This window comes from Myotis brandtii, unplaced genomic scaffold, assembly GCF_000412655.1.
Source record: "Myotis brandtii unplaced genomic scaffold, ASM41265v1 scaffold179, whole genome shotgun sequence".
NCBI lineage: Eukaryota > Metazoa > Chordata > Mammalia > Chiroptera > Vespertilionidae > Myotis > Myotis brandtii.
Window position 1 is genome coordinate 387314 of NW_005356635.1, and position 8776 is coordinate 396089.

The window sequence follows — 8776 nt, forward strand, 5'->3', positions numbered from 1 at the left end:
GACAGTTTTCTGTAGAGGTATACAATAATTCTGATTCAGCCTTCAAAAATAGCTTCTATCAATTAGAATTGGTAATATTTTTTTGAGAAAATATGAAATTCTACCATAGAAAATTATTTAATTTGGAAGTGTTAGGGTCACCGAAGGAGGAATGCATGAGGTCAAAAAGGGTGAAAAATTATGAATTTATTAAGTCATCTGGATACCCAAATGGGCTGAGCCCCAAAATGGCTCCCTCCTCCAAAGATGGGGAGGCAGAGGTTTTTAAAGTACTCTAGGTGAGCTTTTTCTTAGAGAAGAATTCTCTGTGCAGGTCCAGATTCTGGGAAGTCCGGAGGGGAGAGATAATGGTCTTAGCAAGTGGAATGTCCACTGTGAAGTGGCCTAAAGGTCAGCTCCCAGGGGAGGGGGTATCAATTCGATTATTTGATCAGATCTTACATTCCAGCCTTTTTGTTTTATGGAATAGGGACAAAGGTCATATCATCTGTAATTACTTCCTACTGAGGGGGGACATCAAGATCACAGGGGAATGGACTTTGATAGTAGTCGGCTGGACAAGGGGTCACAGCAGCATGATTTCCCCAAGAGACTGGTTGGTGAAGTCTCGAAAACAGTCCTGTTGAGTGAGTTGGGAGGTAAAAGCTGGTCCTGAGGCTGCCACAGCATCACTTGTCTGGTTTTGCTGCTTTTCTGGGCCTGGAGCTGAAATACAACTGAGGCCTAGATGTTATCTTTAGGGAGGAAAAGATCAAGGGTGTAAATTGCCTGACTAGTGATTTGAAAGGGGAGGATAGGTTACCCTGGGGCGAGGTACTTATTTTGCCAGTTTTGGCATCCATAGATTTCTTATAGGTCCTGAGACAGGGTTTCAAAATATGGTAGAGCAGTGGTCACCCTCGCTCCCTATGCCAGTCCCAACACCTGCTGAGATACTGAGAGTTATGAGAAGAGGGATTATCTGGACTGCCCTTTTGTGTCAGATATAATGGGTTACAGAGACAGGTAAAGACTGATTATTGGGGGCTACATCTACATTGGGTGAGAGAAGAGAGTATAGATTCCTGTCCAGTTGGGAGGTAGATGTATGTGTTTCCCCACAGAGGAAGAAGGATCCTTGATCATGGAGACAAGCTGAAAGATGTAGGGCGAAGAGGTGGACTAAAGGGTATGAGGTTCCTTTTCCCGGTTCCATGCTTCAAGCCAAGAGGGTAGTCACCATGGCTCTACTAATAAGGTGGCAGATGAAAGTAGGCAGGAATGCTAGAATGGGCTGTTACCCAGGGGAAAAGCAAAAGGGAAGGAAAGGAGCAATTGAAGTCTCAGGCCTGGATGGTTGGTTGCAAGCTGATGATGGGAGATGGCCTATTGTTATATTGCCCCGTGACCTTGTAAAGCATAAAGGGGTTGGGGTGATTAGTGGGATGTATAGAGTGATAGGACCTGTGACCGGGATGGAGGAAGGAGCTACCTTAGCAAGAGATTGAATATAAGAACGAAAAGAAGAGGGGCTTGATTTGCCAGGGCTATAGGATAATTATCTAAAAGGGTCTCTGCCTTTTTGAGAAATATAGTTCCCTTTTCCTTTTTATAAGCTAGAGTGGTTTTTGTCTGATTCCATCTCTTGATTGATATAGGGATGGTGGCATATGCTGAAGAGGAGAGGGAAAGGCAGAGTCAGCAATTCCTGGCTAAGTCCAGATTAGTCTGGTTTAGGAGGGAATGGGTAAGGTTAAGTGTTTGTTTGAGATAAGTGGAGATGAGAAAGTTTCTTATGGGTGTAGGAGAGGAGGATTGGAATAGGATGAGAAAGAGAGCTAATTCACACTTCCAAGTTCAGGTTTGTCCCAAGTGGGGAGAGGGTATGTTTAGGATCTAGAAAGAAGGCTATCTCGTCCCATGGATAATCAAAGTCCCCTTGTAGAAGGCAGTCCCATGGAAAGGTGAGAATCCTGATGCAAAGGGAGAAGGAGCAGTAGCTAGCACCTGGAGGATTTGTATTGGAAGAGGAGGTGGGCTTTCAGGGAAGTTAGGGTTATTATGGAACATCGGGAGCACCTGCAGGAGTGCTCTCTCATTCATCCTCTTCTTCTGGGATGTGGGTAAGGCGGAGTCTGGTGGGCCTGATCTGGTGGCTGTGATACTTAGGGGACTCCAGCTCATGTGATAGAGGTGTTCTGGGGATGGGTTTTAATCTGGAAAGGTAGAATCATGGGGTGTGTCCTGATAGTTAAGCTGCCTTTGGAGCAGTTAAGAGTACCTGATAAGAGCCTTGCCCTCAGGGCTGTAAATTATTGATAGATTTTCTTTAGGAGGAGTAGCGGGGATGTCTCCTGTAAAAGTTGAGGGAAGACCTGATCAGCATGTTCTTCAGTAATTGTATGATGAGATTTAAAACATAGTCTCCAAGAGCGGTCTCTGTGGAAGGTAAGTTTCCTAATAAGAAGGGCCTTCCATACAGGAGTTCAAAAGGACTAAGAAAGGAAGATGCATTGGGGAATTGCCCTGATGTGCATAAAGGCTAGAGGTAGGAGAGTAGTTTAAAGTTCTTTATTTTGGGAGTTAATTTAGTTAGGCGAAATTTAATTGAGAATTTGCCTTTTCTACCTTGCCTGAAGATTGGGGCTCGGGGAGAAGGTGGTTGCTGGTTAGGAGGGTTTGGGTTTGGGGAATCTACTACATGTGAGGGAGGGAATGTGTAAGGAGGTGGTGGTTGGTGGTCTGCAGGGTCAAAAGTAGATTCAGAATCAGAAGTGTTACGGGGTATGCTGTTTTATGTGATGGAGAAGAATCTGATAGAGCAGGATTGACAGAGAGTCTCGAGACTGGAGGGTGAAAAGGCCTGGATGTAGGGAATCTCTGATCATTTTCCATTGCAGTGACAGCAATTATCTAAATTATGCAATGTATTAAAATTGAAAGTGTTGTTTGTCTCACGAGAGAGGAAGGGTGAGTGACAGACCACAAATCCAAAGGTGACTGTTTAGGGCAGGCATCCCCACTGCTAAACAAATCACCACGAGAAGAAATGAGAGACCCTCTGGACTGGGCATCCCCAACCTAGAAGGACCCAAAGCCAAATGACTTAGCGCTAGAACCTTCAAGATGAGAGACTTTTTGAGAAGTTGGTGAGAGAGAGTGGGCGGAAGACTCGAGACGAAGGAAATTGTGGAAGGTCACTCACCTAGAGAAGATTGGCTGGTGTGGGATGGAGGGTCAGCAATGGAGTGTCCTGATCCAGTGTCCTTGGCTGGTTTGGGAAGGTTCATAAGGGAGGCAGGCCTAATCCAGGCTGGCCATCATGTTACCCAAGTAGGATTAGGAGATAAATCCAGGTTGAGCTGCCACTGCCAATTGCTCTCTGAGTAGCAAACTTGGGGTGATCAAAGCCAGGACAATGGCTCCCCACCCCCATGGAACCCTCCAGAGTTTCAGCACCAAATGTTAGGGTTGCTGAAGGAGGAACACACGAGACCAAAAAGGGTGAAGAATTATGAATTTATTAGGTCATCTGGATACCCAGATGGGCTGAGTCCCAAAATAATCCAAAGGTGACTGTTTAGGGCAGGCATCCCCACTGCTAAACAAATCACCACGAGAAATGAGAGGTGACCCTCTGGACTGGGCATCCCCAACCTAGAAGGACCCAAAGCCAAATGGCTTAGCGCTAGAATCTTCAAGATGAGAGACTTTTTGAGAAATTAGTGAGAGAGAGTGGGCGGAAGACTCGAGATGAAGGAAATTGTGGAACGTCACTCACCTAGAGAAGATTGGCTGGTGTGGTATGGAGGGTCAGCAATGGAGTGTCCTGATCCAGTGTCGTTGGCTGGTTTGGGAAGGTTCATAAGGGAGGCAGGCCTAATCCAGGCCGGCCATCATGTTACCCAAGTAGGATTAGGAAATAAATCCAGGTTGAGCAGCCGCTGCCAATTGCTCTCTGAGTAGCAAAGTTGGGGTGATCAAAGCCAGGACGATGGCTCCCCACCCCCATGGAACCCTCCAGAGTTTCAGCACCAAATGTTAGGGTTGCTGAAGGAGGAACACACGAGACCAAAAAGGGTGAAGAATTATGAATTTATTAGGTCATCTGGATACCCAGATGGGCTGAGTCCCAAAATGGTGCCAGCCCCCAAAGAACGGCAGTCAGAGGTTTTTAAAGGACTCTAGGCAGGCTTTTTCTGGGTGGAGAATTCTCCGTGCAGGTTCAGATTCTGGGAAACTCCAGAGGGGAGAGGTGATGGTCTTAGCAAGTGGAATGTCCATTGTGAAATGGCCTAAAGGTCAGTTCCTAGGGGAGGGATTATCAATTCGATTATTTGATCAGAACTTACAGGAAGTAATAGTAGTTGAAATTTCTTAGATAAAAATATGCTGGTTGAAATATAGACTTCCTAGCTTAGGTTTGGGAAGGTTCATAAGGGAGGCAGGCCTAATCCAGGCCGGCCATCATGTTACCCAAGTAGGATTAGGAAATAAATCCAGGTTGAGCAGCCGCTGCCAATTGCTCTCTGAGTAGCAAAGTTGGGGTGATCAAAGCCAGGACGATGGCTCCCCACCCCCATGGAACCCTCCAGAGTTTCAGCACCAAATGTTAGGGTTGCTGAAGGAGGAATGCACGAGACCAAAAAGGGTGAAGAATTATGAATTTATTAGGTCATCTGGATACCCAGATGGGCTGAGTCCCAAAATGGTGCCAGCCCCCAAAGAACGGCAGTCAGAGGTTTTTAAAGGACTCTAGGCAGGCTTTTTCTGGGTGGAGAATTCTCCGTGCAGGTCCAGATTCTGGGAAAGTCCAGAGGGGAGAGGTGATGGTCTTAGCAAGTGGAATGTCCATTGTGAAATGGCCTAAAGGTCAGTTCCTAGGGGAGGAATTATCAATTCGATTATTTGATCAGAACTTACAGGAAGTAATAGTAGTTGAAATTTCTTAGATAAAAATACGCTGGTTGAAATATAGACTTCCTAGCTTATTAATGAGAAATATTAATGTTGTAATATTCATAAAAATATCTGATAGTGAGTGACAAAAAGGGCTCTATATGAATTACTAGTATATGTTTGTGCAATAGTCTATGCTTATCTAGCGCTTAGTGAACATAATCATCTTTAGTGCTAATTCTTGTCTTGAAGGTATGTTTGTACAATCTATTAATAAAATTATCACCTATAAATTAAGTATTGTTTTCAACTTTTCAGACTAACATCATACATAAAATTATATCAATTTTGGCATTATTTAAACACATCATTGACCTTGGAAGTACCTGTTCCCATTACCATTAATGAAATATGAGGTTAAGTTGCCTTGATGCATTTGACCCTGAGAATATCATGTTTCCTATTTTCAGGGGAAAAAGCACAACAATGTGCATTTTCCTCAATAGACAGACAGAATTGGTCTTATCACTATAACACAGTGTGATCTAGTTTTTAGTTTCCTTTATGGAACAAAGAAGTGATACACAGGCAATTCATTTAGAAAATCTTGATTGCCCTGAATAAAAAGTAGATCAGGTAATAAAACATCTTTACCTTTTTACATTGCAGGCCAAGTTAAATTAAAATAAATGAAAAAGAAAAAAACCTGTTGGCAGCCCTATTCCATTGGCATTTGTATTAATTTGAACAAAATTATTATTTAATTTAAATGTACACAGATATAAGCAACTGCCCATTAACATCATATTGCTATTTATGTTCATGTCCAGAGAGGGAGTCAAGCCTCCCTGCTCCTGTAGTTCCTGCTCACTTGTGTGATTTTTTGGTCTCTTGTTTTCTTCCAAAACATAGATTTGGTGGGCATATTGTTCTGGCCTCAGAAGAAACACAAATAACTTGCAAAGTGTCATTTGGTGACATAATATATTTCCTAGCATGTATATTGCAAGTTTATGGTAATTTTTCCATGTTTATTCCTTAACCTTCTGTTTTCTACTCCTATCAAACCTGTTGTCAGTAAAGTTTAGAAAACAAAATACATGGGGCTGGGAAACAAAAAAAGTATATATACACTAGTTTTCCTATTATATCCTGTATAATAAAAGGCTAATATGCAAATCGACCAAACTGCAGAATGACAGGTCGCTATGACATGCACTACCACCAGGGAGCAAACGCTCAATGCAGGAGCTGTCCCCTGGTGGTCAGTGTGCTCCTACAGGGCAAGTGCTGCTCAGCCAGAAGCCGGGCTCATGACTGGTGAGCACAGCGGCAGTGGTGGGAGCTTCTCCTGCCTCCACAGAAGCACTAAGGATGTCTGACTGACTGCTTAGGCCCGAGACCCCCAAGGGCTCCCGGACTGTGAGAGGGTGCAGACTAGCCTGAGGGTACCCCCCCAAATGCACAAATTTCTTGCACCAGGCCTCTAGTATATAAATAAGTTTGTGAAAATACGATTTAAATGTAGTTGCATTGGTATTTTTATCAGACATACTTTAAAAAATAAGTTTTATTGATTTTTTACAGAGAGGAAGGGAGAGAGATAGTTAGTTAGAAACATCAATGAGAGAGAAACATCGATCAGCTGCCTCCCGCACACCCCCTACTGGGGATGTGCCCGCAACCAAGGTACATGCCCTTGACCGGAATCGAACCTGGGACCCTTCAGTCCACAGGCCAACACTCTATCCATTGAGCCAAACTGATTAGGGCAATCAGATATACTTTATCAGGAATAAAGAGACTCATACTGCATAGAGTTATATTGACAAAGAAGAGAAGTTGAATTAATTCTAGATCATGAATTTTTCTATCATTAAAAAACTATGAAACTAATATGACTTATAAACTAACTCAATAAACAATTGACAAAACTGATTTGAAAGCTCTTTCAGTATACTTTCAGTCAAATGGACAATATAAAGTAGATATGATTATTTTTTGACAATTTTTATTTTTACATAACTCAGTTTATGCAGAAGACCATTTTGGTATGGAATGGGGTAGAAAACACATCCTTGTGAGAAATTTTGTTTATGTTGATCAATGGGAGTCAGAGAAAAACCTTAACCTTATAGTCTAGACACGGATAAACTACAAAATTAAAAAAAAAATCACTTGAGATGTTTTTTTCACCTATCTATCTTTTTAAACTTAATAGGTTGGCCTTGCAGAGGCAATTCAAGTTAATTTGATTTCATCTTCTGTTTGGGAATACTATTGACTATGGACTGCATCACTAGTATGATGACTTGTACCACATCCTGACCACCTATTACTTGCTCATACTGTAACTGTCCTTTTCTCAGTTATTTAAATAAACATATCTTCTTTTTTTCACCATGTTAGGCAAGTTCTGGCCTCAGAAGAAACACAAATAACTTGCAAAGTGTCATTTGGTGACATAATATATTTCCTAGCATGTATATTGCAATTTTATGGTAATTTTTCCATGTTTATTCCTTAACCTTCTGTTTTCTACTCCTATCAAACCTGTTGTCAGTAAAGTTTAGAAAACAAAATACATGGGGCTGGGAAACAAAAAAAGTATATATACACTAGTTTTCCTATTATATCCTGTATAATAAAAGGCTAATATGCAAATCGACCAAACTGCAGAACGACAGGTCGCTATGACATGCACTACCACCAGGGAGCAAACGCTCAATGCAGGAACTGTCCCCTGGTGGTCAGTGTGCTCCTACAGGGCAAGTGCTGCTCAGCCAGAAGCCGTGCTCATGACTGGTGAGCACAGCGACAGTGGTGGGAGCTTCTCCTGCCTCCACAGAAGCACTAAGGATGTCTGACTGACTGCTTAGGCCCGCGACCCCCAGGGCTCCCGGACTGTGAGACGGTGCAGACTAGCCTGAGGGTACCCCCCCAAATGCACAAATTTCTTGCACCAGGCCTCTAGTATATAAATAAGTTTGTGAAAATACGATTTAAATGTAGTTGCATTGGTATTTTGATCAGACATACTTTAAAAAATAAGTTTTATTGATTTTTTACAGAGAGGAAGGGAGAGAGATAGTTAGTTAGAAACATCAATGAGAGAGAAACATCAATCAGCTGCCTCCTGCACACCCCCTACTGGGGATGTGCCCGTAACCAAGGTATATGCCCTTGACCGGAATCGAACCTGGGACCCTTCAGTCCACAGGCCAACGCTCTATCCATTGAGCCAAACTGATTAGGGCAATCAGATATACTTTATCAGGAATAAAGAGACTCATACTGCATAGAGTTATATTGACAAAGAAGAGAAGTTGAATTAATTCTAGATCATGAATTTTTCTATCATTAAAAAACTATGAAACTAATATGACTTATAAACTAACTCAATAAACAATTGACAAAACTGATTTGAAAGCTCTTTCAGTATACTTTCAGTCAAATGGACAATATAAAGTAGATATGATTATTTTTTGACAATTTTTATTTTTACATAACTCAGTTTATGCAGAAGACCATTTTGGTATGGAATGGGGTAGAAAACACATCCTTGTGAGAAATTTTGTTTATGTTGATCAATGGGAGTCAGAGAAAAACCTTAACCTTATAGTCTAGACACGGATAAACTACAAAATTAAAAAAAAAATCACTTGAGATGTTTTTTTCACCTATCTATCTTTTTAAACTTAATAGGTTGGCCTTGCAGAGGCAATTCAAGTTAATTTGATTTCATCTTCTGTTTGGGAATACTATTGACTATGGACTGCATCACTAGTATGATGACTTGTACCACATCCTGACCACCTATTACTTGCTCATACTGTAACTGTCCTTTTCTCAGTTATTTAAATAAACATATCTTCTTTTTTTCACCATGTTAGGCAAA

General features: G+C 41.8%; 1 pseudogene; it reads left to right on the forward strand.

Moving 5' to 3' along the window:
• Positions 1 to 532: 532 nt before the first annotated feature.
• LOC102248107 overlaps positions 533 to 8776 on the forward strand; it is a 96207-nt pseudogene continuing 87963 nt past the window's right edge.